Source organism: Galeopterus variegatus, unplaced genomic scaffold, assembly GCF_000696425.1.
Source record: "Galeopterus variegatus unplaced genomic scaffold, G_variegatus-3.0.2 Scaffold3504, whole genome shotgun sequence".
NCBI lineage: Eukaryota > Metazoa > Chordata > Mammalia > Dermoptera > Cynocephalidae > Galeopterus > Galeopterus variegatus.
Genome location: NW_007729615.1, coordinates 156,043 through 165,284, shown reverse-complemented (window position 1 = coordinate 165,284; position 9,242 = coordinate 156,043). Strand labels below are relative to the sequence as shown.

General features: G+C 37.8%; 1 protein-coding gene across 4 annotated transcripts in view; it reads left to right on the top strand.

Moving 5' to 3' along the window:
• The first annotated feature begins 242 nt into the window (after positions 1-242).
• Positions 243-9,242, top strand: part of ZNF106 (zinc finger protein 106) — a 71,017-nt gene continuing 62,017 nt past the window's right edge. For all 4 annotated transcript variants that reach the window (XR_551417.1, XR_551418.1, XM_008585237.1 and 1 more), the window contains exon 1: positions 243-271. The gene's annotated coding sequence lies outside the window, so the exon portion shown is untranslated. The remainder of the gene's footprint in view (positions 272-9,242) is intronic.

The window sequence follows — 9,242 nt, the reverse complement described above, 5'->3', positions numbered from 1 at the left end:
TTTTTTTTTTTTTTTTTTTTTTTTTTTTGTTTGAAAAAAAAAAAATAATTTAAATAGAAGAGGGGGCCCCCAGGGGGGGGGGGGGGGGAGGTGCGCGACGGCAGCGGTGTGCGCCTGCGCGCTGGCGGCGGCGGCGGCGGCGGTGGCCGGCGGGGAGCGGGTCCGGAGCGGGCTCTCGGACCCAAAGCCGAGGGTGGGCGTCCGGGGCGTCAGGGAGCTCCCTCGCCGGGCCCTCGGCGGCTTGATGGAGTAAGAGGGGTCGGCTGTGAATGTGAGTATTGAGAGGTCGGCCTGCGTTGAACGTATTGGAGCCCGAGAGTCCTAGTGGTTTGCCCCTCAAGGAGGTTGTGGAGCTGCAGGACACCGCCAGGTCTCTGCTCCTGCTGCTGCGACGTAGGGGCAACCTGGTGGTCCCCTCTCCCGGAGCCAGCGCGGATTTATCCGCAGGAGGTGCTTCTGATTTCGTGGTAGAGATTCTTGCGGGGGCGTTCTGTGTCTGCTCCCCGCTCCAGAGGGAAACGTGGCTCCAGAACCTTGACCTGTAGGGGAGGCCGCTGATCTCCTTCGGCCTGCAGTTGAGCAGGGAACCCAAAGACCCTGGTGCTTAAAGGCTTGCATGTTTCAGGCCAGGGCCACTTTTCGACCTCTCGTGACTAACAGCCTCCATTCTTTTTCCTCCTTTCGTCTTCGCTACTTGTAGGATGCGTCTTAATAACAACAACTAATTATCGGGCGTTTACTATGTGTCCATTCAGTATTTAGTCTGAGTCTCGGTGCCTAAGTATGTCGAGGAAATGCATTGCAACCTCATCCCCTTCAATCTGTTCAGTTTAATCATCTTTTAGAGTAAGATTAAGCCATATTGTTGGGAAGTTTGAGATTTCCGTGGCTTTTACAACTTGGGACTATTATCCTAGTTAAAGGAAGTTCTCTTGCTTAGCAAATGAGTGCTTTATCCACCATAATGGTTTATTCCTAGTTTATACAAGCCACTGATAACTTTTGAGTACTTACAGCTTAGTACTGTTCCAAACCCCGTGGGAAATCTTAAAATTTGTTTTAAGCCCTGTTCTCAAATTTGGTCATGAATGAAACAGTGGAAGATAATATTCAGATTCAACTAGGATTTGTTTAGCACCTACAGGTGAATGTGCCTGATACACTCAGGTGTGTCACAAAAAATTAATGATATTGTATTGGGAGGTGGTTTTTTGCAGCTCATTTCAGGCGAGATCACTGAGGTTCCGATGTAATTTGCTCAAGCTAACCTAGCTGGGGTAAGTGGTGAAATTTGCCTAATGTGATGTCAAATCTCATCTTATTCCCATCACACCAAGTTAGATATTCTGAGCACTTCTGCTGAGTAAACAAATTGTATTACAGTTATAGTTTTTATAGTTTCTAGGGTTGACTCTTGAGTCTAGGAAATGGTAGGACCTATTAATTAGATTTAATAGGTGGTTTTTGAAGAGAACTCCAAAATGACCTGGAAGAAGGTAGAGAGTGTGAAGTAATCTGATTAGGCTAGTTCAGAACTGATTGCTTTAATTAAAAGGAAGACATTAAAAAAGGAAAAACTATGTATGGTGATTATTGTCCATCTGGATTAGTGCACATACAGTCTGAAAGCTACTCTAGAAGAGAAGCAAAGAACAATGGTAGATGCTGGACAACTATGTTCTGGGAGCAGGAATGGCTTATTGAGAGGTATAAGTATTGTATGTTTTGTAATTGGAGTATCTTAGTGGGAATTTTAGGATAAATTTGTGTACGCAGTGAATAAGAGTACTTAGACAAGTTACATATGAATATTCTTTTTTTGGTGGCCAGCTGGTAAGGGGATCTGAACCTTCGACCTTGTACATATGAATATTCTAATTGCACATCCAGTATGTGAAATCGCTAATTGAAACTTTACAGTTAATTGTGTTTTTGTTTTTTTAAAACTGAAAGAAACTATCTAGAAACAGGAATTCCTCGGTTTTCATCAATAGAAGACTGGTTAAATAAACTTACGCACTTGTTAGAAAGAATGAGCCAGGTCAATATGTGCTAATATTGACTGACCTTTAAGATATAATGAGAAAGAAAAGAGGGTGCATTGTGGCTTTAAAAAATATGTATTGTATGTATATGCATAGAATATCTGTTAATGAGCCAGGTCAATATGTGCTAATATTGACTGACCTTTAAGATATAATGAGAAAGAAAAGGTGCAAAAGAGGGTGCATTGTGGCTTTAAAAAATATGTATTGTATGTATATGCATAGAATATCTGTCGAAGATAGTAGAAATCATAGAGGCAGAAAGTAGAATGATGGTTGCCACGGGCTGGGGGAGGGAGAAATGAGTTATTGTTTTTAATGGGTATAGAATTCTAAGTTTCACAAGATTAAAAATAGTTATGGAGATGGTGGTGATGGTTGCTCAGTTTATGAACCTATTTAATACCATTAAACTGTACACTTAAAAATGGTTAAGTTGTTATATTTTATGTTGTGTGTATTTTAATACAATAAAAAATTGGGGAAAAAAATCTCTGGAATACATGAGAAACTGGTAAGAGTGGCTGGAGGTGGTGGTGGCTGGGAAACAAAAGAGGGGAATGATTTTCCCTATAAACTTTTTAGTTTTACTTTTTATTATGAAAATTTTTAAACAGTCAGAAAAGTAGAGAATATAGTATAATGAACCCCTGTAAATCTATCACTCTGATTTTAAAATCCATTATTTTATTTTATTTTTTGGCAGCCAGACTATATGGGGATCCTTAGACCTTGGTGTTACAACTACAAGCTTTACTCTAACCAATTGGACAGCCCTAAAATTTGTTAATATTTTGCTGTATTTGCTTTTATTCCTAACATTTCACCTGTATTTTATATAAAAAATTTTTTTTCCTAAATATTTTAATGTCTCTGATAAAATCATTTTCTGCATAATCCCAATCTCATAATCACAGTGAACAATTCCTCTGTATTATCTAATACCCAGTCCTTATTAATATATCTCTAAACTGTCCCCCCCCTTTTAAATTCAAACTATTTTAACACTTGTACATATTTTTAGGGTACAGTGGGTTGTGTCAGTACATACATATGCTACACAATGATTAACTTAGGGTAGATAGCATAGTTTTATACCCATTAGTCCACTACTCCTCTCCCCTACCCTCTGGTAACCATTATTCTACCCTCTACTTCTATGAGAACCACTTTTTTTTTCAGACTCTACATATGAGTGATATCATACAGTATTTGTCTTTCTGTGCCTGACTTACTTCACTTAACGATGGTTTCCAGTTCCATCAATGTTGCTGCAAATGATAGCTTTTTTTAATAGCTGAATAGTATTCCGTTGTGTATAAATACCACACTTTTTTTTATCCACTCATCTGTTGATAGACATTTCGGTTGATTCCATCTCTTGGCTATTGTGAATAGTGCTGTGATGAACATGGGAGTGTAGGTGTCTTTTTGATATATTGATTTCATTTCCTTTGGGTATATACCCAGTAGTGGGATAGCTGGTTCATAAGGTAGATCTATTTTTAGTTCTCTGAGGAACCTCCATACTGTTTTCCACAATGGCTATCAATTTACATCCCCACCAATAGTGTAGGAGAGTTCCTTTTTCTCTGCATCCTCACAAGCATTTGTTTTTCAAATTGTCCCTTTTTTATTTAACTATTTTGACGCAATTTCCAATTAAAGGTCACACATTACATTTGATTATGTCTCTTGAAGTCCTTTTTAATCTAGAACAGTTACATTTTCTCTCTCTCCCTTTTTCTTCCCCCATGACTTGTTGAAGAGACCTGGTCAGGTATGTAGACTTACCTAGTTGATTTCCTCGTGATATCATTTTACTCTTTACTACAAACTGAAAGCTAGAGTGAAATACTTGGTTGTATTCAGGTTAAACACTTCAAGGGTGATATCATAGTCTATGCTATGTACTCTAGTTTTCCCATCAGCAGTGAAGCTGAGATTGATTAATGGGTTCAGGTGGTGAGTCAGAGTCCTCTATTGTTAAATTGCGCGTCTCCCCTTGAAACTAGCTGTAAGCCCTTTTGTATCTCTTAAATTTTGAAACATCTAGTATTATGTATTCAAAATATAAATGATAACCTTAAAAAGACAAAGCTCACTGCAAGAAATTGCTGCTGCTTTTTTGTTTTTTAACTGAATTCATATTAACTACTACTTTTTTTTTTTCCTTTTTGTCTTTTTTACTGACTGGTAACGGGATCGCAACCCTCGGTGTCGCGCCCGCACTGCGCTCAGCCAGTGAGTGGGAACCGGTCTCCACATGGGATCCGAACCCTCGGCGGGAGCGCTGCCGCACTCCCAAGCGGTGCACTTCTCCAGTGCGCCACCAGGCCGGCCCTAACTATTACTTTTTTATAGAGGAGGAGTTTGAAGTTTGGGGAGATTACAATTTACTCAAGGTAGTAGACATATGATGTATTTTTGTCTAATTCTATGGTCCATGCTTTTTCCACTATACTTAGTAAACTATAAACTGGTATACAATGTAAAATATTATTATTCTAGTAGTTATGCTGCTAGTTGTATCTTTTTGGACAGGTAATCAGTATTGGGTAAATTATAATTTTTGGAGTATACGAGTTTAAAAATTTCATGGAAAGATTCATGTTATCTTTTTAATTTCATTTTTCCACAAAATTTTTGAAGCAGCCTCATAAGCAAACCAGGGTAGATGTATGTAATGTGATAGTCTGTAGTTAGCTATTCCAAAAGTTCAAAATATGTGAAAGTCAAACCTCTTGATTTCTGGAGTTCCAAAAAAGTTTCATTCCTGGAATCATCATGCAGTCTTGATTCTTAGGCCCAAAGTCTTCTACGTTTCAAAAAAAAAAAAAAAAATTACACGTATGAAAAAATGGGTGTGGTGGGTTTTTTAATCATCATGCAGTCTTGATTCTTAGGCCCAAAGTCTTCTACGTTTCAAAAAAAAAAAAAAATTACACATATGAAAAAATGGGTGTGGTGGGTTTTTAAATTTTTATTTATTTATTTTTCTTTGGTGGCTGCCTGGCATGGGGATCCAAACCCTTGACCTTGATGTTACAACACCATGCTCTAATCAACTGAGCCAACTGGCCAGCCCATTTTTTTTAGTTTTAAAAACAATAATGTGTGTTGCTTAAATTTTTGGAAGGTACAAAAGGATCTGTAATGAGAAGTAAATTCAGCCCTGTTGACCAGGCCCTCACTTCTTTCCCAGAGGCAATGACTGTTACCAGTTTGTTGGGTATCCCTCTAGAGATATTGCACATAATTGTGTATCATCAAGGTAAGTTCTGACATTCATATATATAAGCATCTTAGCAGTATAACCTGAAATAATACTGTTGAAGTTATACTCCAGTTTTTATTATTTATGTTTCTGTTCCAAACATCTTTGTTGATTTGTATTCATTTATTTAATACACATTGAATACCTAGTCTATACCAGATGGTGTGCCAGGTAAAGGGAATAAAATAATGAACAAGAATACATTCCTTCCAGCCATCATGGAACTTACAGTCTACTAGGAGAGGCAGTCATTAAGCAAACAATTACACTAATAACTAAATATAGCTAACACTTAGTGAGTACCTACTTTGTGTAAAACACTTTATATGGATTTACCACTTAATTCCTCACAATAGCCCTATGACATTGATACTAAAATTATTTTATAAATGTGGAAACTGAGGCACAGAAGATTAAATTACTTGCTCAAGATCGCACAGCTAGTGATAGAGACAGGTTTCAAACACAGACAGTCTGGCTACAGAGATCTTGCTCTTAACTTTTAACCCTAACGCAGCAGTTTTCAGTGAGTTTGGGATTAACCCCCAGGGAGGTCTGGAAATTTGTGAGGGTGTTTTTTGGGTTCAAAGGATTGGGAGGGTGACACTGACTTTAGTTAATTGGAGATCAGGGATGTTAGACATCCTGCAATGTAAGGGGCATCCCTGTACTGTAAAAAATTGTTCCACATCTTTCATCACTTTCTTTTAAAAAAATAATTAACTTTTTAAATGACAAAAATTGCATATATTTGTGTACGTATGATGCTTCAAAGTATGTATACATTGTGAAATTGCTAGATCGAACTGATTATTATATGCGTTACCTTGCATACTTATTTTTTCTGTTGAGAACACTTAAATCTTGCATCACTTTCTCATGTCCCAGAGGATGTTCAAGTAGGCAAAAAATCTGTTTATAATTATCTGAGCTTAGAACCAAATTTGTTTTACATATAAACATAGTATTTTTTGCAAGAAGCACAGTTATCATGTAAATCAGGGGATTGTGCTTTCTCTAATTCAGAAAGGTTATCAAGAGTTGGCCACTATTTTGCAAAATCATGTCAGATAGCGATGCTGTTCATGTATTTTTATCAACAGTATAACACATTTATCTATATCAATCTGTTTTTGTAGCTGTCACATTCATAGTTTTATATCCTCATATAGTCATGACCAACCATTTATATATTAAAATACATATTGTTTTATAATAAATTACTTTCTTTTTCTCTTTTTTTTTATTATAGTTGTTAGTACATTGTATTGACATTTTAAATTTTACATGTGTAAGTTACAGTAGTTCTGACTTTTATTTCAGGAAGGATAAGGAAATATTACAAACTAGTTACAGTAAAAAGAAGGTATAAACATACCTTTAAAAAGAAAGATTGTGTGGTGACAATTGGGGAAACTGGTGGATACCCAGGAGAGTATTATAATAATCCTACTTTTATGTATGAAATAAAATTTCCATAATGAAATGCTTTAGGAAAAAAAAAAAGGGGGATATTGAGTGATGTGGTTGAAAATTTCTGCTCTACTGCCTGCCTCAGAAATAGTCACAATTGTGATAAGTTCTATAAAGAAGGAACAGGATTTTAGGACAGCAGGACACAGTGAGGAATATGACCTAGTCTGGCAGATGTGGGAATGCTTCCCCAGGCAACTGACATTTGGTCTGAGATTTGAAGGATGAGTATGGAAGGGGTAAAGAGAATTCCAGGGAGAGGGACCAGCATATGAAAATGCACTAAGGTGAGGAGGAGAGTTGTAGATGGAAAGAACAGAAAATGCTGTTTTGTCTGGAGCTCAGAGATCTTGGGGGAAAGTAGCTCTAATCTATGTAGTACATATTAGCAAGGATCACGTCAAGTGGTCCTTGTAAAACTTTTTACAGATTTTGGTTTTATATCTTAAATAATTGGATGCCATTGAAGAGCTATTAAAAGTGAGGGACTGAGGCATAAAAACATAGGCATGTGTGGAAATAGTTTTTTCAGTGTATGGCTGAGCGAGCCTTAGAAATGCATGGTTTTTTTTTGTTTGTTTGTTTGTTTTTAAAAGATGACCGGTAAGGGGATCTTAACCCTTGACTTGGTGTTGTCAGCACCACGCTCAGCCAGTGAGCGAACTGGCCACCCCTATATGGGATCCGAACCCGGGGCCTTGGCGTTATCAGCACCGCACTCTCCCGAGTGAGCCACGGGCTGGCCCCAGAAATGCATGTTTAGATGGAGGTGCCATAAAATTGAAGTAGACTTGAATGCTGAGCCACCTCATGAAGGACAACTGTCATTTAGGAGTCACTCAGGTCCCAGCAGACTTTGTCACTAAATCTAGCTTTTCCATTTTACCACAGGATTTAGGATGTGTCATCTTTGATCAGCCCCACCTGCTTGAGCATTGTCTGGAGCCATTCAAACAGGCTGTTGGCTCTCAAAAGGACAAACATGGGAGTTCAGCTCTGGACATGAGTGAGCAAGCTCCTACTGGCAGACCCTTCTGCAGATTACAACTAATCATTGGAGAATGACCAAAACCAAACAGATTCTTTTTTTTTTTTTTTTTTAAAAGATGACCGGTAAGGGGATCTCAACCCTTAGCTTGGTGTTGTCAGCACCACGCTCAGCCAGTGAGCAAACCGGCCATCCCTATATAGGATCCGAACCCATGGCCTTGGCGTTATCAGCACCGCACTCTCCCGAGTGAGCCACGGGGCCGGCCCAACCAAACAGCTTCTTGAGGGCAATTGACATTTACAGGAATGGAACTACATGAAATGGTTTCCTATTTTCACAGCTTCTAGCTGAAGGGCAGGTCCCAATCTATGCCATGTAGGGAGGTTAAAATTCCAATAGTAAGCTTTTAGTCTTTGTGGCCTGAAGAACCAGAAGATAAGGCTCAAGGCAACCAAAGCTGTTGAAAAGTGACAGGAGAGTCCTGAAAAGTAGAGAGCCAGTGAGGAGAAGCATCAAACTCTGTGAATAAACTCAAACTCTGTGAATAAACTCTGGCCAAATCTTAGCAGATTGCTGAACTATGCATGTGTGGAGTAGACTCCAAGGCAGCTAAGAGTAAAAGAACTGAATTGAGATTACATCTGCTAAGTGACAGAGTTTGCAGTTTGAGTCAACCAAGTTAGATACCTACTAAAAGTAAAAAAAAAAAAAAAAAAAAAAAAAAATCTGTACTCTTTAGAAGAATATAAAGGAATCCAAAGTCTCCACAACCTAACTTTCATGATATCCAGGATATATTCTGAAGTTACTTATGTACAAAGATACAGGAAAATGTAACCTATTCTCAGGAAAGGATTTTAAAGTTTTATAACTATGTATTAGTAAAGGAAAGGAAAATGATGCAAAGGAAAATATCCTCATGAAGAATGAGTATGAAATTAAGGTAAACAAATGGACAATCTAGAACTGAAAAATATGATCTATGAAATAAAAAATTAAACTGGATGGGCTTAACAGTAGAATGGAGAAAATAGAGGAAAGAATCCATGAAATTAAAGATCAATAGAAATTATTCAATATGAAGAACAGGAAAAAGAGTGGGAGGTCAGAAAAAAAAAAAAAAAAAAAAAGGGAAAAAAGAAACAGATCCTCAGTGAGCTGGGAGCAATTTAAAAAATCAAGTACATGTAATTGGAATCCCAGCGGGAGAGGAGAAAGAATGGGGAAGAAAAAATATTTGAAAATGTAATGGCTGAAAGTTTCTCAAATTTGGTTAAAGGTATAAATTGATAGATTTGATAAGTTTGACAAACCTCAAAAAGGATAAAGACAAGAAAATGACACAAACTACAAGATAAAGTAGACTTCAAGATAAAGAGTACTGCCACAGTTTAAGGGGTCATTTCACAATGATAAAAGAGTCAATTCATCAGGAAGACCCCACAAAAGCATAGAT